This window comes from Capra hircus, chromosome 4 (assembly GCF_001704415.2).
Source record: "Capra hircus breed San Clemente chromosome 4, ASM170441v1, whole genome shotgun sequence".
NCBI lineage: Eukaryota > Metazoa > Chordata > Mammalia > Artiodactyla > Bovidae > Capra > Capra hircus.
In genome coordinates, this window is record NC_030811.1 from 104276959 (window position 1) to 104302726 (window position 25768).

The 25768-nt window shown below is 43.4% G+C and overlaps 1 protein-coding gene across 7 annotated transcripts in view; it reads left to right on the forward strand.

Moving 5' to 3' along the window:
• Window positions 12284-25768, forward strand: part of ICA1 (islet cell autoantigen 1) — a 170125-nt gene continuing 156640 nt past the window's right edge. For 2 of the 7 annotated variants that reach the window (XM_018047370.1, XM_018047369.1), the window contains exon 1: window positions 12605-12748. The gene's annotated coding sequence lies outside the window, so the exon portion shown is untranslated. Of the gene's footprint in view, window positions 12397-12603; window positions 12749-25768 lie in introns of those variants that run through there. The other 5 variants (XM_005678969.3, XM_005678966.3, XM_018047373.1 and 2 more) reach the window with 5 other exon arrangements.

Consider the following 25768-nt stretch of genomic DNA (forward strand, 5'->3'; position numbering starts at 1 on the left):
AAGGATTAATGAAGAGACATTACCCAACACAAAGCCATGAGAAATAATTGACACTCATTCTGGAATGATCTAGTTGCATAAAACTATTTATTCATTAATTCAAGAAGTTTTCTTAAAAAAAAAAATTGTATGTCAGGTCTTAGTTGCAGCACGTGGGATCTATGATCTTTGTTGCAGCATGCAGGATCTTTTAGTTGTGGCATCTGGAAGCTTATTTCCTGACCAGGCACTGAAACTAAGCTCCCTGAATTGGGAGTTCAGGGTCTTAGCCACACGCCCATCAAGGAAGTCCTCAAGAAACTTACACATCTAAAGCACTCTGGTAGATAAACACAAGATAAAGTCAGAATTTTTGCTCTCAAAGACCTAATTATTTACGTACATCTCTTGTGGGAAAATACAAACTGTTTGAGCTGAGTATGGGATATAAGTCCAGGAGTCCTTATTTTCCTGAGAAGGTTACCATTTAAGATTGCTTCAGCAAGCCTGTAATGAGAACTCTAACAGGCATTTGGGAGATACAGAAAACATTGTGGCAGTGGCTGTGATAATAATAAGAGAAGGGCCAGGAGGTACTGGGATACCCTAAACTCAGAGTTGAAGGACACCTCCAGTGAAAGTCTGAACTTGCAGCGGGAGACAGTGATCATTCTGGTGTGAATGAGTCCAGAAAGAGGGGAGTGAACATCAGGACTGATGAAGAAGAGGTGACAAGCAGGAATCAGTTGGAAGGTGAGTAAGGCAAATTAGGAATGATGAACGTTTTGAATTTCTTGATCAGGTATTTGATTTTGATGTAACCTTTGGAAGATTTTATAGCTGGGACTGAAGCCAGGAAATCATAATAGTGTTTAATTAACTTCATACTTTAAAAGTAATTCTGAGACATAGATTCTGTCTTCTATTACTTTACACATCATCACCCCTTCCACCATCACCCAACATACCCAGAGAGTCACACTCACACACATACATGCAATTCTTAGCATAAAGCAGGTACAAAAATAAGTACTAAAAATACTTATATTGCCACCATCTAAACTGGCTTAGTATTGAAGTATCAATAAATATACAACCCTAGGTGGAAAGATTTTAAGTTCCAGGTAAGAAACGTCCAGGGTTGGATAGATAATGGAAATAAGACTGAGAACAGTGGACAGAAAAGCTGAGCAACACTAGTTAAAGAAACCGTAGTCCCTTGTACTGAACCATAAACTTGAAGTGAAACAGGATTTAATAGCTAACTGAGTATGAGGTAACCTACTAGAAAGGAATTCAAAATAATTTTGAGGCTTTTCAGCTTGCCTGAACACATAAGAGAAAGAGCTCTGGAAGGAAAACATGGTTGAGTCATGTCAAATTGGAGATAATAAGTTCTAATTAAACAAATGATAAACCATCCTAGTAGTGATATGCTGAACCTAATAGTAAAATAGAAAAGCCCTGTTATATATATATATGAAAAAAGAGTTCGTGATACCTGTTCCCACTCAAATCTGGACTACATCTGACCTCCATGAAAAGCAGATTTTTTTTTTTAATTGGAGGAAAATCAATTTTGCATTGGTTTCTGTTGTACAACAATGCAAATCAGTCATAAATATATATATTTCCCCTCCTTCTAGAGCCTCAGTCTCCCTTCTAGGTCACCACAGAGCGCCAGGCTGGGCTCCCTGTGAGATACAGCAGCCTCCCACTAGCCATCTACTTTACACGATAGTGTATATATGTCAACACTACTCTCTCAATTGGCCCACCCTCTCCATCACCTGCTATATCCGGTCTGTTCTCTACATCTGCATCTCTATTCCTTCCCTGCAAATGCGTTCATCAGTACCATTTTTTTCTAGATGCCGTACATAGGCATTAATATAGGATATTTGCTTTTCTGTTTCTGACTTACTTCCCTCTGTATAACAGGTTCTAGGTTCAGGAAAGCAGAGATTCTTAGAATCACTTCTAGCTTTTTCAATCCCAATGCTCTTCTACATGTTTTCATAACCAGCTCAAGACTGTCACCCAGGAATAAAATCACTTGAAATAGGAGGAAAACTAGCACCTGAACTAGTGTAAGGGTCTCACCATTAGGGAGTCTCTAAGATTTACCTAAGCAGTTCTCATTTGAGATGGCAGCAGCAATGGCAAGCAGAGGAAAGCCACAGACTTTTAGCACTGGAAGGAATCTTAAAGGTTGGTCTAGAGGTCAGAAGCATAAAATGTTAAATCAATAAGGAATTTGAAGTCAATAAGAAATCATATAACCAGGATTTCCAAACATTTTCAAAGGTAAGGATCTCTTCTATTTATTTCGAGTGTCAAAATTTTAATCTTCCTTATATCTGCAAATTGTAAAATTCAGTATGTACACTATAAAACAAATCCAAGCATTACCACAGAATATAAGTGAAAATGCAACTTTCCCCCTCCTCCAACCTCAGCCCCAAGATCACTCCCTAGAGACAGCCTCTGTTAACATTTTAGTGAATATCATTAAAAGCCTATGCTTATATATAAAATATTTACTTAAATAGAATCATATTTCACATGGAGTTGTGCAAGCTGCTATTTTCACTCAAAAGAAAAAGAAAGAAAGAAAACATCTTGACCTCATTTTTAAAATAGCTGTCAGTGTTCCAGTACCTAAATGTACCATAATTTAGTTAACTAACCCTTCCTTTAGAAGGACAATTTACTGTTTTTAAAGTTTTAATATTATAAACAGTGTTGCGATGCTCATCTCCAAATGTTCACTTTTGTACATTCACCCAATTATTTCTGTGGGAAAAAAAAAATTCTAAAAGTGGAAATGTGAGATTACAGGCATGCACAATCAGCATTCTGTATATATTGCCGAGTTACACCCCATAAAGCAATGCAAAATTTTTATTTCTAACCTAAGCATGCATTAGTGGATACGTGGATAAAAATGTTGTGATCTATATATATCATATTTAATATGATATGAGTGGGAAATGGCAATCCCACTCCAGTATTATTGCCTGGAAAATTCCATGGACAAAGGAGCCTGGTGGGTTATAGCCTATGGGGTCACAAACAGTCGGACACAACTGAGTGATTGAGCATGCACACATAATACTACTCAGCCAAAAAACAGGAAATCCTACCATTTTCAACAACAAGGATGCACCAAAACAGCATTATGTTAAGTGAAATAAATCAGACAGAGAAAGGCAAATACTATATGATCTTGCTTACATGTGGAATCTAAAAAAAAAGCAAAAACCTCCAAACTCATAGAAAGACAGATCAGACTTGTGGTTACCATAGGCCAATGGTGCAAAGAGGAGAAACAGCAGGATGATGACTAAAAGTGCAAACTTTTAGTCATAAGATAGGTAAGTACTAGGGACATAATATCGGAGAAAGCACTGGCGACCCACTCCAGTACTCTTGCCTGGAGAATCCCATGGACAGAGGAGCCTGGTGGGCTGCAGTCCATGGGGTCGCTAAGAGTTGGACACGACTGAGCGACTTCACTTTCACTTTTCATTTTTCACTTTCAAGCATTGGAGAAGAAAATGGCAACCCACTCCAGTGTTCTTGCCTGGAGAATCCCAGGGATGGTGGAGCCTGATGGGCTGCCGTCTATGGGGTCGCACAGAGTCGGACACGACTGAAGTGACTTAGCAGCAGCAGCAGCAGGGACATAATATACAACCTGATGACTGTAGCTAACACTGCTCCATGATACACAAGATATTTGTTGAGAGAATAGAGTCTAAGAGGTCTCATCATAAGAGAACTTTTTAATTTTTATCATACCTGTATAAGAGGATGGATGTCAGTTAAACCTACTGTAATACTCATCTCACAATACACATAAATCAAACCATCAAGCTATACGCTTGAAACTTCTACAGGGATGTATGTCAATTATTTCGCCATAATACTGGAAAAAATTTTGTTTTCATCCTCAGTTTATGAGAGTACGGACTTGTCCATGTCCGATATCTTCAACACTAAGAATTATGCTTTTTTCATGTTTGACAATATGATAAAAATGTTTTTAAGTTGAAAATTTTGTATTGAAAAATTCTTTTGAAAAATTTTGCTAGTTTAATTTCTTCTTTTATGAATTGTCTGTCCCTGGGCTTTTCAGTGGGAGTGTTCATGAAAACCCTTTTTCAATACTAAAAAATTCTTAGACTCTCTCCCACTAAATAGCAATATTAATTACACATATAATATTGACCAATAAAATGCATAATACAAAGTTACTGTTAACTCATTAATTACCAAGATAGAGTAACAGGAACCAGATGTATGCCTCTACCTGAAATAAGTAAAACAGATAATGCCATTCAAATATTAGATATTAGGGGAAAATATTTATCCTTCCATCCCTCCACTGAAGTCTCTGGCACTGATTTCCTTTTTCTTTTCCATCTCTATAGTTTTGCCTTTTCCAGAATGTCATATAACTGGAGTCATACAGTGTGAGACCTTTTTGGACTGGCTTCTTTCATTTAGCAGCATACTTTTAAGGTTCCTCCACGTCTTTTCTTAAGAGCAAACTTTTAAACACTGACTAATATTTCACTGTGTGGAGGTTTATCTACTCACCCATTAAAAGACATCTTGCTTGCTCCAAATTTTGGACAGTTGTGAATAAAGCTGCCATAAATGTTCACTTGCAGCTTTTTGTGTGACATGTTTTCAACCCATTTGCATAAAAACTAGGAAGTGAAATTGCAGGTTAGTGTGTTAACAGCATGTTTCGTTTTATAAGAAACTGCCAGATACTGGGTTTCCCAGGTGGTGCTAGAGGTAAAGAACCTGCCTACCAATGCAGGAGACCTAAGAGATGTGGGTTCAATCCCTGGGTTGGGAAGATCCTCTGGAGTGTAGGAAATGGCAACCCACTCCACTATTCTTGTCTGGAAAATCCCATGGCTAGAGCAGCCTGGCAGGCTACTGTCCATAGGGTCACAAAGAGTTGGCCATGACCTAATGACTTAGCATACATGCACACCAGACTATCTTCCAAAGTAGTTATATCAATTTATATTTGCACCAGCAATGAATGATGGTTCCTTTTGCTTTACCTTCTCAACTGTATTTGGTGTTTTTCAGTGTTTTGGATTCTAGTAGGTATGCATTGGTGTCTTGTTTTAATTTGCAGTTCCTTAAGGACAAAAGCACAAGCTGGAATCAGGATTGCCAGGAGAAATATCAATAACCTCAGATATGCAGATAACACCACTCTTATGGCAGAAAGCAAAGAGGAACTAAAGAGCCTCTTGATGAAACTGAAAGAGAAGAGTGAAAAAGCTGGCTTGAAACTTAACATTCAGAAAACGAAGATCATGGCATCTGGTCCCATCATTTCATGGCAAATAGATGGGGAAACAATGGAAACAGTGATAGACTTTCTTTTCTTGTGCTCCCAAATCACTGCAGATGGTGACTGCAGCCATGAAATTAAAAAGACACTTGCTCCTTGGAAGAAAAGCTATGACCAACCTAGACAGCATATTAAAAAGCAGAGGCATTACTTTGCCAACAAAGGTCTATCTAGTCAAAGCTATGGTTTTTCCAGTAGTCATGTATGGATGTGAGAGTTGGACCGAAAGCTGAGCACCGAAGAATTGATGCTTTTGAACTGTGGTGTTGGAGAAGACTCTTTAGAGTCCCTTGGACTGCAAGAAGATCCAATCAGCCAGTACTAAAGGAAATCAGTCCTGAATATTCATTGGAAGGACTGATGTTGAACCTGAAACTCCAATACTTTGGCCACCTGATGTGAAGAACTGACTCACTGGAAAAGACCCTGATGCTGGGAAAGATTGAAGGCAGGAGGAGAAGGGGATAACAGAGGATGAGATGGTTGGATGGCATCATTGATTTGATGGACATGAGTTTGAGCAATCTCCTCGAGTTGGTGGACAGGGAAGCCTGGAGTGCTGCAGTCCATGGGGTTGCAAAGAGTCGGACATGACGGAGTGATGGAACTGAAGTGAACTTAACAACATCATAGAGGAGATGAATTAATTAGGATAAAGGCTGGGCTATAATAATACTCAAAAATATAATGGCTTAAACAATAACAAACTTTATTTCCTTCTCATAAAACAATCCACTATGGGCAAATCAGGTGGTTAGGGATCCATCTCTTTGTCATCCTCAAAGTATTTCCCCCATCTGCATGGCCAGACAGGATCCAACCTGTGGGAAAGGGGGAAGGCAAAGGTAAGGTGTGTGTTTCTTTCAAAGGCATGACCTGAAAGTTACACACATGTGTCTCAGTCACATTGTATTGGTCAGAACCTGGTCACATGGCCATGCCACGCCATAAAGGAAGCTAGAAAATACAGTCTTCAGCTGGGCAAAATATGCTCGGTTGAAATTTGTATTACTGTAGAAAAAAAGAATAAATAGTGAGACATGACTAACAGTATTTGTTACTAGTTACAGACACTAACAGTATCTGCCAAAGAAAGTTAGCAATGGAGTTAAAATAAAAGTAGAAGGGGCTTCCCTTGTGGACCAGTGTTAAGAATCTGCCTGCCATTGCAAGGGACACAGGTTCAATCCCTGTGTTGTGGCAGATCCCACATGCTGCAAGGCAGCTAAGCTGATGCGCCACAGCTACCGAACCTGTGCTCTAAAACCTGAAAGCCATAACGATTGAGCCCACATGCCCTAGAGCCCATTCTCCATGAGAGAAGCCACCGCAATGAGAAGCCCGCACACCGCAACGAGAGAGTAGCCCCCATTCTCCGCAACTAGAAAAAGCCCTCACAGAGCAATGAAGACCCAGCACGGCCAATAAATACACAGATAAAATTTTTATTAAAAAAGTAGAAGAGGAAAAGTGCATCTGATTGGGGATTTGGAAACAGGGGTTATAGTCCTAATTCAGCCTTACTCTGATTAAACCAAATTTGGACCCGTGTGTTTCAACCTGAGTTCTTAGTGAGTCTTCTAAACTGTTCCTGTGCACAGAGAAAAAGACACAGCAAAGACCTAGAGCACACCTTCCTAATCTTTAAGTCCTGTTTTTAATTAGACAGTGACCCTTTGAGGTGGTCATTATCCGCAAGTCTGCCAAAACCAAGGGATGGCTATGACCTCTGCGCTAAAATTTGCCCAGATCCCAGCACAGATCCTAGTGAGAAGCAGGGTTATACTGGATGGCACATGATTAAATAAAATTCTCCACTGGCAGTGAATAAGATGTCCCTTTTTTATGCCATCACCAGCAATTTTCTTGCAGAAGTTTCAGTGAAAGATACTGGGGGTGGAAGTGTAGGGAGCTGTATTATTTATATACAAATCTAAGCTGGTGCAGCAATGAAAATAATTACCTTTCTCTTCAGTGTAAAATAAGCCTTTTCATTGTAGCCTGAATTTTGAAAGGAAAGGAAGTTAATTTTAATTAATGAAAGTTAATGCTTTTAATTAAACATCTGTTCTATTTTCACATGCACATAGAAGTTTGCTTAAAGATATAATCAGTCCATCCTAAAGAAAATCAACACTGAATATTCACTGGAGGGACTGATGCTGAAGCTGAAGATTTAATACTTTGACCACTTGATGTGAAGAGCCAACTCACTGGAAAAGAGCCTGATGCTGGGAAAGATTGAAGGCAAAAGAAGGTGGATGAGATGGTTAGCATCACTGACTCAATGGACATAAATTTGAGCAAACTCCAGGAAATAGTGGAGGACAGAGGAGCCTGGCATGCTGCAGTCCATGGGGTCGCAAAGAGTTGGACACGACAAAGCAACTGAACAACAAATAACTAAATGATGAGAGTAATTCTAGTAGTCATGTATGGATGTGAGAGTTGGACTGGGAAGAAAGCTGAGCAGCAAAGAATTGATGCTTTTGAACTGTGGTGTTGGAGAAGACTCTTGAGAGTCCCTTGAACTGCAAGGAGATCCAATCAGTCCATTCTAGAGATCAGTCCTGGAATTTCTTTGGAAGGAATGATGCTGAAGCCGAAACTCCAGTACTTTGGCCACCTCATGAGAAGGGCTGACTCATTGGAAAAGACTCTGATGCTGGGAGGGATTGGGGGCAGGAGGAGAAGGGACAATAGAGGATGAGATGGCTGGATGGCATCACCTACTCGATGGACGTGAGTTTGAGTGAACTCCAGTAGTTGGTGATGGACAGGGAGGCCTGGCGTGCTGCAATTTCATGGGGTCGCAAAGAGTTGGACACGACTGAGCAACTGAACTGAACTGAACTGAATAATAGAAGCTTTGTTTTGCTATGTGCAGAACACAACTGATCACAAGAATTAAACAAAAACTGGTCAATATATTTAGTACATATCCTTGAGTACCTCTAATTTCTGTATTACAAGATACAGTGAATAAACAACTTTATCTCCTCCAATAAAATTTAGCTCAATCCTTCTTTAAATTTTGATCATTGATAAAAATAAAACAAATTTAATAACAAATTTAAAACATCATTTTTTTCAAAATTTACTCCTATAGATTATCCAATTTTAATCACCTAGCAACTCTAAAGCAAAAACATTTTTCTTAATGAACAGAGATTTGCATGTGTAGCTCATATTAAACACATTGATAATAAGAATAATTTAAGCTCTACCCTAGAAGGTACCAAAAGAGTATAGATGATGATGTCAAAGATGAGTCATAAAATAAAAGGATTTCAGAGCTCTAGAAAGCTGTATCTTTCTGGATGAATGGCAGAGCAAATATTTGCTTTATGGTGCCCATTCACCAAGAGGCACAAGGATCCTGCCTCACTTGCTCTTGTTGGCTGAGAGCACAAGCAGCATTCAGAACATTAAAATATATTACAAACAGTACACTAACATCTATACTATGTAGATGGATAATTTGTCTATATATATATTCATACATACATTTTATGCATGTATATGTGCTGGTATATACATATATGTATGTGTGTGTGTGCATGTGTGTTTCTTCTCTAGCCCTAAGCAAACACCAATCTACTTTGTCTCTGTAGATTTCCCTATCCTAGACTTTATATGAATGGGATCATATAATACATTGACTTGACTTATGTGGTGACTTCTTTCACGTAGAATGTTTTCAAGGTTCATCCAAGACACAGCATGTATCAGTATGTTGTCCCTTTTCACGACCCAATAATATTTCACTGCACTACATTTTATTATTCATTCATCCACTTATGGTTGGATTGTTTTTACCTTTTGACTGCTTTGAATAATGCTGCTATATGTGCAAGTTTTTGTGTGGACAGAGGTCTTCACTTCTTGTGGCTATATACATAGGAATGGAATTGCTGGGTCATATGTTAACTGTGGACTTCCCTGGTGGCTCAGACGGTAAAGTGTCTGTCTACAATGTGGGAGACCTGGGTTCCATCCCTGGGTCGGGAAGATCCGCTGGAGAAGGAAATGGCAATGCACTCCAGTACTATTGCACCTGAGGAACTGCCTGATCATTTTTCGAAGTGGATACATCCTTCTACAGTCCCACCAGCAACATATGAAGATTCCTCTTTCTCCATATTCCAGCTTGGATTTTTCTTTAAATAATAGCTTATTTGCTAAGAATGGTGGCACAGGAGAGGAGGGCAACACCCCAAGGAGCTAGCAGAGGCCATACAGCCCTGGACAGCCTACTTTCCAATTCTTTTAATGTGGGAATAAAATAAATCTCTATCTCATTTAATCCACTGTTATTGTGTGTCTCTGCTAAGGGCAGCCTAACACAATTCCTAATTCATGTGGTCCCATTAGCAATCTAGAACCTGGGAAGCACTCCCCAAAAGGTCATTGAATATGTAAAGATTTTTTGATCCTGCTACATTCTAGAAAACGCACATTATTTCTTCCACAACTTCACATTCCAGTGTTTAAGAGCCATTCTCTTCTTAGTACCTGTGTTCCAATTATCTGCATTTTGAGGTGATACTGTGAACACGCAAGCAGCTTGCCATCCGACTGGCTCTAGATGTCTAGATTTGGCTCATTAACAAACGTATCCACCCCAAAGCCTATCTTCTCAGAAATTGTTTCCGGTTCTCACTAGCACCCTGTGGGTGCTCTGCAAGACTGAAACAACTTGGTATACAGACACAATGGAAGTGTTATAAATGGAGCAATTTTTCAAATGGGAAGGGAAAGCCCTCACTGTGGCAATGCAGGACAAGCACCAGTTTATTATTTCTTCCTTTAAGTATTATCCCCAATGTTAGGACAACCCGAATAATGATGAAAAGTCATTTAACACCTTATGTTAAACTCTTTATGTTAAATCCAAGGCATTTCAGTGCCATGTTGACTAACATGGCCTTTTGTAAGGTACAAGGAAACCTGAGTAATTAGTTTCATGAATCAGCTTTTTTTCTCACTTCCCTGAGTACCTGTGTTCCAATTATTTGCATTTTGAGCAGATGCTGTGAATACACAAGCAACCTGCCATGCTACTAGCTCTAGACGTCTGAAGCTCATCGATGCCAAAGCTCATTAACAAATGTATCTACCACAAAGTCAATCTTTAATAAATATGGTTTCTAATATGTTTTCAGGTAACTACTAAATAACCATTGGTGGAAAGGAGAACATTAGAATCAGGAAATTTTGTGACCTATTTCTCTCTCAATGCTTTAACTAATTGATACATTCAGCCAACATTTATTGAGCAACTACTATGTTACAAATAACACTTCATTCTGTTAAAAAAAAAAAAAAAAAGATGTTTCTTTTAAACTTCCCAAGCTAGGTTTTTACAGTAAGTTAATGGTTCTTGGAATCAAATATTTTAAAACAAAATATCTTAATCATCTCCCTTTTGCAAGGAAGTCTTTTCTCATTTTAAAAGGACTTTTCCCCCCTTTTTATAAACAGGACAATCATTTGGCTTGTGTTGTCTACAGATTCATTTGAGTGCTTCTTATAAATGCCAGTTATATAGGAGCAATGTTTTTCTCTTAGCAAATTTCTCCTGAATCTCAGCTTCTCGTCAATCTGCTGTTTTGTAGATCCTATTCATTCAGCATTTGGTTTATTCACAAACATGTTTTAAGGACTTGATATTTGCTCAGCTCTATATTTTGTGCCCTACTGGGACAGGCTCAAATCCATCTATGATAAACAGAAACCCCAAAGAATATATCCAGAGAATTATGTCAACTTTAAAAGTTATATAAATTCCTGAAGCTGTACCATCTTACTACCTTTCTATTAAAAAATCAACATCTTCTCCTGTACTGTTTTCTGTTTCCATCTTGGTCAGACACCTTTCTATCATGTGTGTTAGCCATTCAGTCCTATCGCACTTTTTGCAACCCCGCAGACTGTAGCCCACCAAGCTCCTCCGTCCATGGAATTCTCCAGGCAAGAATATTGGAGTGGGTTGCCACTTCCTTCTCCAGGGGGTCTTCCTGATCCAGGGATTGAACCCGGATCTCCTGAATTGCAAGGGGCTTCTATAATGTTTGAGCCACCAGGGAAGCCCCTTTCTATCTTGAGATTAAACTAAATCTCTTGGTTCAGACAATCCTGGATTTAAACTTATGCTCAACATCCTATTCGCTGAATGCCTTTATGGTACTCTGGGCAACGTTTACATCTGTAAAATATGCATAATACTCTACCCACATTATTGGGTTGCTGAAGGATTACAGTGAAGTACACAGCATACGCCTGGCACGTAACAAGCAGCCCATTCATGTTATCTGTGGATTTCTGGCTTGTTTGCGTCATTACTCAATAATTATCTTTCCTTTCACCCTGTTAAATTGTTTCAATCGGTGACTATTCAATGAACCTTTTAAGAAATATATAACATGAGGGATGAGTCACAGCACTTTAGAACTGCTTTTCAGCATAGATGGTTTTAGCAAGCAACACCTTTTCTTCATGTGATCACGGCAGGGTACTCAAACACAAGACGTTGGTTCTTTCCTGTTGACAAAGAGTAAAAGATGAAATTACTTAAGTGTCAGTAACCTAAGTAAAAAAGATATGTGAAAAATGGGGACGGAAAAAAAAAATATATATATATGTATACAGTTGTTTTTCTTTTCATAGAGCCCTTTAACATTAAGCCCACACTTGATTCCCAGATAGAGGCCTCTGTAACTTTTTTTGGCATTGGAGTCAAGACGTGTCCTGTCGTCTAAAGCCACGGAAATCTATCGTGGAGGCAAGTAGCACGCGCAAAGCACTGCACAGTGGGAACCCTGGGGCGTTCGCGGCTGCTCCCACCTGTCGGCCAGGTCATTGTGACGCAAATTCTATGGACACGTGGAACACCTGCGGGAGAGCCGGGGCGGGGTCACCCTGGGCGGTAGATCCGAGCGGGGGGCACCCCAGGAGATGGGGGTCGAGGAAGGACCCGAGGGAGTAGAGAGGAGACTCACTCCCCCCATCCCGGACCCGCCCCAAACAAGGTGAGGCCATCGGCCCCTCCCTTCCCTGGGTCCCGGGGTCCTGCTGAGAGGGGTCGCCCGCCGGGCGTCCTCGGAGGGGAGAAACGGGGAGGGGAGGCGACGGCGGGGTCCCGGCCCTGGGAGCTCGCCGGGAGGCGAGGGCGCCCGCTCCCCCCGACCGCTGCGCTGCGCTGCGGCGCGCGCGGGCTCCGCCGGCTGCGATTCCGGCTGGCGGCGAGCGCCGCAGGAAGGACCGGTTCCTGTGCTCCCTCCGCCCCCTTCCCTCGCCTTCTGCTGACGCTGACGTCGGGCGAGGGAGCTGGAGGAGCGCTCCGTTCGCGGCCGGGAGGCTCCCGGGGGCCGGGGCTCCGAGGTACCTGCCCTCCGGGGCCCGGGCGGGGGCGAGCCGGGCGGGCAGCAGGCTGCCGCGGGAGGTTCCCGGCAGCCGGGGCGGTCGGGGGCGCCAGCCCGGGGCTGCCAACCCTGCCCTCCGCGCGCGGGGTGACAGACAGGTCGCCTCCTCCTGCGCCCTCGCCGCCGCGCGGGCACCGCCGCAGCCCCTTCCCCTTCCCCGCCTCCGCCCTGGGGCCTGGGAAGGTCTGGAGGAGGCGCGCGCCTGGAGAGCGCGCGTCCGCCCCGGGGCAGCGGGAGGGAAGCGTTCCCGGCTCCGGCCGCACCTCCGGGCTCCGCGGCGGCAGCGCCCTTCCCCCTCCCGCCCGCCCCACCCCGCCGGGCCTCGCCTCCCGGCCCTTCCGGCCCCAGGACCCCGCCGTCCCTCCCGGGCTGGGGCTTGACTTGTTGCCGAGTTCACCTGCCGCAGCTCCCGGTGCTCGGCTTTTCTCTTCTCCCCGTTCCCCATCTTTGGCGGAGGCGGGAGGGAGCACTGGAAGCACGCGTACCAGGGGGCCTGAGGTGGATCCCCCGCCCCGGGTGAGGTGCTCCGAGCCTCGGACCCGACTGGAGCGGGAGCCCCTAAGCAGGCCGGGTCCCCGCGAACCCCGCGCGCCCGTTTCCTCTGGGTGCCGCTGACGCCGCCTTTCCTGCCTCGCGCTGTCCTGCTTCCTCTAGGAACGAACATATCCTGTTATTACGTCCCTCTGCCCAGAGCGATTGTCCATTAACCTTTCCCGTTGCCTTTTGACTTGGCGTGCCCCCAGAGGCCCCCTCAGCTTCTCTTTGGGCGTCTTAAAAACGGTGCATGAGCCTTTTCCCTGGAAAAAGGCATATAGTTTAGAAAGGGAATTGGGTTCTCTTCTAGATATCAAAAAAAATTATCACGAGAAAGGGTGCTGGGTGGCAGCCTTAGTATCTGAGATCTGGTAACTTTATAAAAATTATCAGGGCCTGGAAAATGTACTACTTATCAGCTGGTTTGAAAATGATATTGAATGTGGGAAGAAAAACACAGAAGGCATTGGCCATTAATGTCCTATAAATTATGACTCGTTGCAAACATGTCCTTGTCCAAACATTTCAGCAAAAACTCGCCAGAAAAATACCAAGTTGATTTCTGAAGACCTTTAGTTTGGTTTTTTTGAGATCTGAACTGTTCCCTGGGCTGAAGGAATGAAGTAGGAAATGCCCACTAGTTTGTAATCCGTGGTCCAGATTCTGTTTGTTACATTCTGTTCAAGGCACACTTTTTTTTTTTTTTTTACTTTTAATTAAGTTTTCAAGTCCGTTTTTTGTTTGTTTGTTTGTTTTGGGTTTCAGTCTTTGTTTTTGAAACATCATGTGTAGAGAATACATGCCATAGGGGCAAAATTCTTTGACTGCCAAATATATATCTAAGGAGATGTGAGCGACTTCACTTTCACTTTTCACTTTCATGCATTGGAGAAGGAAATGGCAACCCACTCCAGTGTTCTTGCCTGGAGAATCCCAGGGACAGGGGAGCCTGGTGGGCTGCCGTCTATGGGGTTGCACAGAGTCGGACACGACTGAAGTGACTTAGCAGCAGCAGCAGCCTTCAAATTGTATCTTTTTTGCACTAAATAGGTAAAGAGTTGTACTGCTATTATAGGATGAATCTTTCGAAAATGACAGTTAAGCTGTTGAATACTAATTATAATAGTGGAGAGACCCAAGGCTAAAAAGCTGATTGTGGACACTCAACCTAACGGGGCATTAATTGCTAAAGACACCGGAGAGTAAACGCTTGGGAACTTTATTTTATAGCTCTTTCCTTCATTTGATGCACTTTTATATCTATCTGACTGCTTTCTCTGAGCATCTGTATTGCCATGCATTTCTCTCCACGTCAGGCTTATGAAAAAGAAGATTTTGTTACCCCAAAAAACCTTCAAAACTGCTGCATTTTTAGTGTATTTGACTTGAGTACATTTTTTTTTTTCAGGTGCCGGCAGGTTTATCAGAGAAAGAGATGTGTGGCAACTGTGAAATGATATGGCAGGGTCAACCTGTTTCCGTGTGAACTTTTTTAAGTTACAGAAACCTCATACAAGAGAACGTGGTAAAGTTAATAGGCCACAAGGATCAGGAAGAATTTTTCCTCTTTATTGGTTGAGCTGTACACCTGGAAGCCTGAGGATGGGTGGGAACATTTAGGATCAGTGCACTGGCTACTAATGTCCTTTTTATTCCATCTGCACTTTCAGATTTATGGGGACCTTGGACAAGGATGCTATCTGTATGTTTATGTCCATGAGGCAACATAGGTCACTGATTAATTCACCTTTTTCCCATCTTCACCCCCATCCAGAATCTGCCTCAGTAAAGCCTTTAAACTCAAATACCAGTATAGGAGGAACATTCCCCCCTCCCCCACCGCCCGGCTGTCACATTTTATACCACTGTCATATCTAGTGCCATGGAGGATGGGCAAGGACAGGCTTTGGATCCCAGTGGAGCAGGATTGGAGCCCCAGCTGCAACACATAATTAGCTATGTGACCTTGAGCAAGTTGCTTCAGCTTTCCAGGTCCTTATTTGCTTATCTATAGAGCAGGAATATCCACCTTACATTTATATATATATATATATGCATTGGAGAAGGAAATGGCAACCCACTCCAGTGTTCTTGCCTGGAGAATCCCAGGGACTGGGGAGCTATATATATATATATGGATTTTCACAGTAAATAGGACTCCAGTTGGGCTTCCTGGGTGCTAGTGGTAAAGAATCTGCCTGCCGATGCAGGAGACGCGATTCGATCCTTGGGTCAGTATGATCCCCTGAAGAAGGAAATGGCAACCCACTCCAGTATTCTTGCCTGGAGAATCCCATGGACAGAGGAGCCTTGCAGGTTACAGTCTGTGGGGTCACAAAGAGTTGGACAGGACTGAGCACACACACACAGCAGGACTCAAGTAATAGTAGATTAATTATTCTTTCACATGCTAAACATATGTGCTGTCTATATCTGAAAAGGATGCTTCCGCCTTTCCCTCATGATAGAGAATGTGTTCCAGTTGGTTTTGAGTTGTTGCAGTGATTTTGTACCAATACTGAGAATTTGGGCGTTATAGAATCCTCCCTGAAGTTGAAGAATGCAATCTGTGGTTGAGGAATAAAGCAAAGCTAATTTGTTGCATTAGGGGTAGATCTTCTAAACCCCTGACACTCAAATGTGATCCATGAACCAGCAACACTGACTTCCCTGAGAGCTTGTAAGACAGGTGGAATCTCAACCCACCCTCCCTCGACCCCATGTCCACTGAATAAGAATCTCTTCTTAACAAGATCCCCAAGTGAGTCCTGTGTACATTAAAGTTAGAGAAGCATTGTCCTAAGCTGGTATTTATTAAACTTTTCTGTCTGATAGAATCATTTGGGGGCTTGTTAAGTGTGGATTCCCAGCCAGGCGTCTCCCATCTGCTGTTCACACCTCAGGTAGCTCTGATGCCCCAGGCTTCTCCCACTGATCTTTGAGAACATGCTCACTCAGTGGTGTCTGACTCTTTGTGACCCCATGGACTGTAGCCCACCAGGCTCTTCTCTCCATGGGATTTCCCAGGCAAGAACACTGGAGTGGGTTACCATTTCCTTCCTCAGGGGATCTTCCTGACCCAGGGATCAAACCCGGATCTCCTGCATCTACATGAATGGCAGGGGGATTCTTTACCACTGAGCCACCTGGGAAGCCCAGTTTTTGAGAAACATTGCACCAAGCTTTTTATGCAGCAGAGTATACTAAGATGGGCCTCTGCCCTCTTCTTTAACAGAGCATTTTGGCAGATATGACCTTTGATAGTCAATTCCCTTTGAGGTAAATAGGTGTTATAAATCCCTATCTATCTGCTTAGGAAAATTAGGACTACGGCCATGATTTGCCGCTGTGGATAAAGCATATGGTAGAACTGCCTTGAACCTCTATAAATTCTAGTTAACCATGCTTGCATGACTCTAGCATCCCAGTTAATGCCCTGAAGTAATTTCAGATTTCAGTGAATCTCTCCAGGACACAGATGACTCTAAGGTGTTTTATACACACTTTTAAAACAAAGCCTTCCTTCTGTGTGACTCCTGGCCAATTACTTAGGATAAGTAACTGATTTTGAGCTTCAGCCATAAAATGAGGATGATGTCCCGTGGACAGTGTTGCCAGGATAAGCATGCTGTGCACAGAGCATTCATGTTGGTGTCTGAGAAGTGCTAGTTCCTCAACCAATAGTAGCTACTTGTCTCATTGTAAACCTAGTGAGAGAATGAGTTCTTGGAGAGTTGAGAAAATGGCATTGCTCATGATGAGAAGTCTCTCCTGCTGGTTAGATGATGTCATTCATCAGGCCTTCGGCCAAATCAGAGAAGAGGGGTTGCCACTCAGTTTTCAGCAATCATCTGTTGTGTGTGTCCTGTGTCATGCATCGTTCCAATGCTGGGAATCCCAAGACGAGACCCAGACCCTTCTGTGCTCTGGAGGAGCCTGCAGCCTAGTGAGGGAGATCAGTGGGTCAGGTGACGATGACATTTCAGGAAAGGTAGGGAGAGGTGAAGCCCAGGGCAGAGACACCCAACCCAGGTGGGGGAGAGGGCGGAGAAAACTGAGACGATTGATTTATGGAGGAAGTGACCCTTGAGTTAAGCCTCAAAGGGCCAATAAGAATTTGGCAGGTCAGAAAAGGTGATGAGTCGAGGGAGAGTTTCCCACACAGTACCCAGGTGTACAGAGGGAAGGCATACTGGCAAATAGTCCTCATGCCTGGAGCCCGTTGTGCATGTATGTCCCTTACTGTCTGAATGACCTTGGGCAAGTTTGATCAATCTGTGAGTTGAGAGGCTTAAATGTATTAATCAGGGTAAGCGCAGGACTCATTTCAATTTTGTGCTGGACAGTCATGGAGAGCTGGTGGAGATATTAGTAGAAAATGAGGGACTGATGTTAAAAAGCTATTAGAATTAGAGGAAAGTAAAGGGGTCATTTTTAGAAGACATTTTACAGAAAGTACATAGAATCGAAAGAGGATGCCTGAAAAAGACACCTGAATGCAGTGAATTACCATGGGGTCGGATACACGAGGTATATGTATTCTGTGATGACCATGAGTATGTAGATAATGGTATATTGCTAACTCTGAGAATCTAGACTTGAGAGTGGTAGGTCCCTCTCATTCTGTGGTGAGAGTATTTGTGCAAGAAGTGGTTATAAAGTATTGCAGCTGCTTTCCCAGACCACACGTTAAAATCATCCCGTTGCTCACCATCATCATGATCTCTCACACCCACTTCTCTGTTCCCAGAACAGGGCATGAAAGCCTAATGGTACTTAGGGGAAGTTCAGCCTTCTCTGCATGTTTCTGGGGTAGTGCCTCCTAGGCCAGGGACCAAGGAGCTAATTGTGATAAATGGCACACATTGTTCTTGGTAGGAACCCCGAGAGCTGCCAGGAGTCGTCAAGGTTTTGTTGGGTATAAGCATGATGGCAGCTATGGATTTGGGAATAACATGGAACCTGAGCCTGTGATTAGGAGAGATTGTTTTTTAACAGAAGCTGAGCCCATTATCCGAGCTTCCCTGGTGGCTCAGTGGTAAAGAATCTGCCTGCCAATGCAGGAGACTCAAGAGAGCAGGGTTAGAGCTCTGGGTTGGGGAAGATCCCCTGGAGAACGAAATGGCAACAAACTCCAGTGGTCTTGCCTGGGAAATCCCATGGACAGAGGAGTCTGGTGGGCTACAGTCCATGAGGTCACAAAAGAGACATAACTCAGCGATTGACGACAAACTAACAACAAGCCCGTTATCCAACCCTTTGGTCCAGGAGTAGAGTGGAGTGCTTAAAACAGGATTTCGAAAGTCAAAAGCAGCCTTTCATTGACTAGTTGTAGACTTTGGGCAAATTATTTCACCTTTGTGTCTCACTTGCAGAATGGGCTGTTTGCCCTTCTGATACGGGCATGACTCTGTTCGGTGCCTCACACGTGTAAAGGGCAGTACATAATTACTGCCCTTCATCCAGCACATATTTGCTGAAGGCCTGCTGTATTCAGATTCTGTGCTTGGCGTAAGGGGGCAAAGATGGACCAGTTAGGATTCCCCCCCTCAAAGGACTTCCGGGCCAGTGCAGGGGTGTGCATGGGTTCTCAGTTGTGTTGGACCCTGTGACCTCATGGACTGTAGCCTGCCCGGCTTCTGGGTCCTTGGGGTTTCCCTGGCAGGAATACTAGAGTGGGTTGCCATTTCCTCCTCCAGAGGATATTCCTGACCCAAGGATCAAACCTGCATCTCCTGCATTGGATTCTTTACCATTGAGCCACCTGGGAAGGGCTAGTATGTGTGTGTGTTTTGGTGGGTGGCGGGGGGGGGGGGGAGGGGGGCAGGCACGATGCAGATGTAATCAGCTCATTGCAGGAGAATAATGGGACTGCGGAGCACCACCAGCATTGGTGTGGGGCAGTTGATTCTCTAGTGGGGAGGGCAGGAGTGGGAGGCCCCTGGGGAGAAGGAGGACAGGTGTTGGGTTGGGGAAGACTTCACTGAGGAGGTGACATTTGTGAAGAGTCGAGGTAAGCTTAAGTCGTTGTTTAGTCATTGAGTTGTGTCCACTTCTTTGCAACCCCGTGGACTATAGCCCACCAGGCTCCTCTGTCCATGGGATTTCCTAGGCAAGAATACTGGACTGGTTGCTGTTTCCTCCTCCAGGGTATCTTCCCAACACAGGGATTGAACCCATGTCTCCTGCATTAGCAGGAGGATTTGCATGTTATACAAAGAGTTCAGACAATGGTGTAAAAGATTAGAATGGGTAGATACAAGGATGGTTTTGCCTCTGAAGGCCTAGACTAAGCCCTGATTGTGAATCTAAAAGGAGGAGATGTGTTTAGTAGCTTTTTAGGAGGTAGGATGAAGAGGACTGGGAGACTGGCTGCAAAAGATGAGAAGTCAAGTTTGGGCCACTCAGTAGATTTCCTGCTGGTGATTAGCACTGGGACCACAAGAAGGAGAAAAATTGAGGGGGTGATGGAGAGAGAGAATTTTAGTTTTAGAGGTGCTGAATTTGAAGTGCCTGTTGGACATCCGTGAAGATGACCAGAGGGAGTTGGTTATTTAAACCCCTCTCCAGAGCTCCAGTGGCTCCCCTTGCAGCTCAGACTGTAAAGAATCCACCTGCAATGCAGGAGACACAGGTTCAATCCATGGGTTGGGAAGAAGAGAAGAGAACCTGGGAACCTGGAGAAGAGAATGGCTACCCACTCCAGTATTCATGCCTGGGAAATCCCATGGACAGAAGAGCCTGGTGCGGCTGCAGTCCATGGGGTTGCAAAGAGTCGTACACGACTGAGCATGTACACACACACACCCCCCCTAGAGTGCCAAAGAGTCGCACAGGACTGAGCATGTGTACACACACACTCACACACACCCCAGAGTGCCAAAGAGTCAGACACAACTGAGCATGTGTACACACACACACACACACACACACACACACCCCAGAGTGCCAAAGAGTCAGGACTGAGCATGTGTACACACACACCCCAGAGTGCCAAAGAGTCAGACAGGACTGAGCATGTGTACACACACACACACACACACACACACACACACACACGCACACACATGCACACACCCAGAGTGCCAGATCTACATTTTGATACTCCCACTGTAGTCTCTGGAGAGGGGTTTAACTTTGGAAGTCATACAGCTGTTGGTGGAAGCCACAAAAGTGAATTAAATCACCTAGAGAGAGCAAGTAGAGTGTAATAGAAGACAGCCAAGGTTTGCGACCCCATGGACTGCAGCCCCGCCAGGCTCCTCTGTCCATGGGATTCTCCAGGCAAGAATGCTAGAATGGGTTGCCATTTCCTGCTCTAGGGGATCTTCCCAACCCAGGGATCGAACCCAGGGCTCCTGCATTGACAGGCAAATTCTTTACCACTGAACCACCTGGGAAATCCTGGAACCTTATAGATCATTGATATTCGAAAGGTGCACACACAGAGGGAAAGGAGCCAACAAGGAAAACTGAACAGTTGCCAAGTGTAGAGAGTGTTTACTGAGAAACAGAAGAAGGGGAGCTTACTCAGAGGTCAAGAGAGAGGAGGACCTTCGCTGGGCTCATAGTGAGAAGCTTCCTCTGGTGTGGTGGAAAAAGGAAGCACACTGCGTGGGCCTAGAAGAGCTCCCTCTGTGAAGAGAAGGAGGAGGATGGTGACTGGAGGGAGAAAGAGGCTGAAGAATATGGGTTGAAGGCAGAAAGGGAGGTTGACTGACTTGAAAGAGAAGGAATAATAGATGGAATAAGGTGGGAAGGGGCAAGAGGGTGAGACCGGTCCCTTGTGAAGAGGAAGGAACAGCCGTGGCTGTAGTCGTGGTGCTGGATGGTCCCCCAAAATGAGTAATGGTGACGAGGGGAGGAAGCGGTGAGAGAAAGGGCCCAGTGCCATGCCCAGGGCCACGATTCCCCATAGAGCGTGAGGGGGGAGCCTGGTCATCGCCCTCCTGGGGAGTTGCCTCTGCCTCCTACTCCCTGAAGGCCAGGAGCCGAGCGGCCTTGTGTCTGATGCCTTTTCTCGGCGTTGCCATAGGCAGCTCGGGCGTCGCCGTGGAGTAGGTAAACTTGCCCTGGCGCCACACCTGACCTGACGCTCCGTGCCTTTGGGCTACTTCCTGGTGGTTCTTCCTGCTTATTCTACCTGCCTTACCAGGCATATCCCCAATGGTCCTGTCTTTCCTGATTCCCACCAGAAGAACTGGTGGTGTGCCTTATTTGTTATAATTAATGATTAATGATTTATATTAGTAACAGCAGTTCTACTGCTGTTATTTATTTCAGAAAACCTCTTCCCTAAGAAAGTAGCAAGAACCTGGAAAAGAGAGCTTTTATTAGTTCTCAGATAACACCAACCAGATGACCCAGTTTAGGCAAGGGTGGCTCTGCTAATCGAGGTACATGAAAACACAGAGCTGTCTCCTTCTGCTTGCCTTTACTGTTGACTTGTATTTGAAGGTCTTCCTCTTGCATCTCCCTCCCCTTCCTAGGCCGTCTTCATCCCTTGCTCTTGTGCTTGCGTGCTAAGTTGCTTCAGTCATGTCCGACTCTGTGGGGCCCCATGGACTGCAGCCCACCAGGCTCCTTTGTCCATGGGATTTTCCAGGCAAGAGTACTGGAGTGGGTTGCCATTTCCTTCTCCAGTGCATGAAAGTGAAAAGTGAAAGTGAAGTTGCTCAGTCGTGTCCGACTCTTCACGACCCCATGGACTGCAACCCACCAGGCTCCTCCATCCATGGGATTTTCCAAGCAAGAGTACTGGAGTGGGGTGCCATTGCCTTCTCCAGGGGATTGTCCTGACCCAGGTGTCTCTGGCATTGGCAGGTGGTTCTTTACCACCAGCACCACCTGGTCCCTTGTTGTTAAGCTAGCTCAAACTCCAACATGATTTAGGGACCACTGCTTCACCAACGGAGAAGGCGATGGCACCCCACTCCAGTACTCTTGCCTGGCAAATCCCATGGACGGTGGGGCCTGGTAGGCCGCAGTCCATGGGGTCGCTAAGAGTTGGACACGACTGAGCGACTTCACTTTCACTTTTCACTTTCATGCATTGGAGAAGGCAATGGCAACCCACTCCAGTGTTCTTGCCTGGAGAATCGCAGGGAAGGGGGAGCCTGGTAGGCTGCTGTCTAGGGGGTCACACAGAGTTGGACATGACTGAAGCGACTTAGCAGCAGCAGCAGCACTTCACCAAAGAAAGTCCTTGAATCTGTGCCATTTCCAGAGAAAGGAGTCATGCTGGTTTATTTACAGGACCTGTGCACAGCGTAGACATTTTATAAACAACATACTGGCGTCTGTGTGTTTAGGTAATTTAAAACAAATGGAAAAGGCTTACTCTATGCCTCGGACATTTTCTTCCATCCTGGGCCTCCGTTAGCTCATCTCTGAAAGGAGAAGATAGGACTGAATAATCTGTAAGTCCTCTGCTACCTCTGAGTGATCTGTGGAGGCCTAAGAAATTACTTGATCATTTCTGTAAGAAGCTTTAAATTGTGAATTTAACCTTAAAGAAAGAGAACTTTATAAACAGTAGTATCTTGCAGGTCGTTCTGATTGTTGACATTACACTTACGTGTAATTTCATAGAGGTGTCATCACTGCATTCATATTTTTGTCTTCCTTCACACTTGTAGTACTATTAACCATTCATATTTGTATATGAATTATGTACATTTCATTTATAAATGTGTGTGCATTTTATATTTGTAGGTATTTATATGTGTGCTTTTGTGTGTGTGTGTATAGTGAGAGAGTGATTGATTTATCTTCTCACTTTTGATGATCTAATGGTAGTTCATCCACTTCACTAAATCATTTCTATAAATCTGATTTAAAAGAAATAGTACATTTTGCAGATAGAGTTTGATCTTTTTAAAGCAACTTATTGTGAAAATGCAGATTGTAGGTCATTTTAAAAGACCATACTGAAGGTCATTTTAAAAGGCTATGTATACATGTATGTATATACACACACATGTATATATAGTTTATGTACATATATATATGTGAGATTTTATTTCTGTAATGACGTATCTGACAGGATAATTGTCAGAGAGATTCTGGGGAGAAAACTCTTTGAAAATATCTGTATCTGTATAGAATATTGGTGACCTGAGAATTAATTTTTGGCTCTTTGCTGCTTTGCTTAATGCCTTAGACCAAAGCTATGTAATAAAAATGTAAGGGCAGCCACATATGTAATTTAAAACATTCTAGTGGACACATTGAAACAACTAAAAAGAAGCAGAGAAAATTAGATAATATATTTATTTGGTGCAATATATCCAAAATATTATTTCAACATGAAATATGAAAATACATATATAAAATATAAATAAGTATAAATGTAATTTATAACATATAATACAAATATATATTTATATATAATATAGCAATACAATTATATAAAATTTAAATATACATAAATCAATATAGAATACATATAATTTTAGCAACATAAAATATAAATAAATATGAAGTATCAATTTCTTATTGGACACTTTACTTTTGGGATTACTAAGTCTTCAAAATATAGTGTGTGTTTTATTTGAAAACATATCTGTATTCAAACTAGCCATATTTCCAAGTTGCTCAGTAGCCACATTTGGCTAGTGGCTGATATATTGGACAACACAGTCTTGGATGAGAAAATTTGTTTATCTCAGATTAATCTCTCAAAAAATTGTATCCCAGTTATAAAATGCAGTGTTAAAATTTAAAGAAAACATGTATTCTCATCATTTAATGACGCTGTGTGCTGGTACTTAAGGGTCTAGTATCTCTTTTTTTTTTGTTTTAATTTTCTGTTTGGCTGCACTGGGTCTTAGTTGCGGCTCTGGAGTTCTGTAGTTGTGGCGTGCAAACTCTCGCTTGCAGCATGTGGATCTAGTTCCCTGACCAGGGATTGAATCCAGGCCCCCTGCGTTGGGAGCAGAGAGTCTTAGCCACTGGACACCAGGGAAGTTCCATGCAGTCTAGTATTTCTTGACTGAAGTTGATTGAGACCTTTGTCTGAGTAGCGTGTTCCTTCATTGTTCACCTTGTGAGGTTAAGCTTTTAGAGAAAAGGCACTATAAAGACCAGAGATTAAAATCCATTTGCTAAATTGCATTTCAAAGTTACATATACCAAACTAAATAAAATCAAAGGTGAGTATAATTTATACAGCAAGGTCTTTAAAAAAATCCTTTCTTTAGCAAAGATACACTATTTGTTCTTTTTCTGTTTCCAGTCTTCTAATCCATTTCATATTATCTGCTCTTATAGATCCCCTTGAGGTTTCTTTCAGTGCCAGCCTTGTTATTGCCATCATGATTTTTGTCACAGCACAAAATTCACCCTTGATTCTCCTATACAAGCAGGGTGTAAGCAAGAGAAAGAATAGCAAGACCTAGATCATGCCCCACCCCCCCCGAACAATTTGAGTTTGAGGGTTATTTTGGTTTTAGTTTATTTCATGGGGCCATATTATTTTTAACTAAAATTAATATCAAGGATGAAAGCCTTTTAGAGAATATGTTAGCTTGTTAAAGTTTCTTTAAGTATGAGATGCTGCATTTGGTATATTCCTTTGAGAGACATCCCTTAGAAGAGAGGAAGAGACTCAGGAGAGCATCAGGTTGCTAATTGGCTGACTAGTGTTTGGGGCCCAGAATTCCTGCATGTAAACTTGATCTTTAACCTGACCTCCAAGAGGTCTCTATTTCTAGAAACCAGTTTCCTTATCTTTAAAAAGGAACATGTTGTGTTCATTATCTCTAAGCTTTCTCATAAGTAAAAGTCGCTCAGTCATGTCTGACCCTTTGCTACCCCATGTATAGTCCTGAATTCTCCAGGCCAGAATACTGGAGTGGGCAGCCTTTCCCTTCTCCAGGGGATCTTCCCAACCCAGGGATTGAACCCAGATCTCCTGCATTGCAAGTGGATTCTTTACCAGCTGAGCCACAGGGAAGCCCAAGAATACTGGAGTGGGTAGTCTATCCCTTCTCCATTGGATCTTCCCGACCCAGGAATCGAACTGGGGTCTCCTGCACTGCAGGTGGATTCTTTACCAACTTAGCTACGAGGGAAGCCCATCCTCTGAAAATAATTAAAATCAGCTCTATGGGTTTGTGACTAAGGGCAACCTGGATGTCAGCTAGCTTCGTCTACTATTTTACAGATGAGCCAAGTATAAGATGAGCAAGCCACGCTTCAGTTTGGCTTCCCAGGTGGTGCTGGTGGTAAAGAACCCACCTGCCAAAGCAGGAAACATAAAAGACCAGGGTTTGATCCCTGGATCGGGAAGATCCCCTAGGTAGGAAACGGCAGCCCACTCCAGTATTCTTACTTGGAGAATCCCATGCAGAGAGGAGCCCGGTGATTGCACAGGGTTGCAAAAGAGTCAGACACAACTGAAATGACTTGGCACACAAGTGGAAGAGGGGTAAGCTTGTATCAT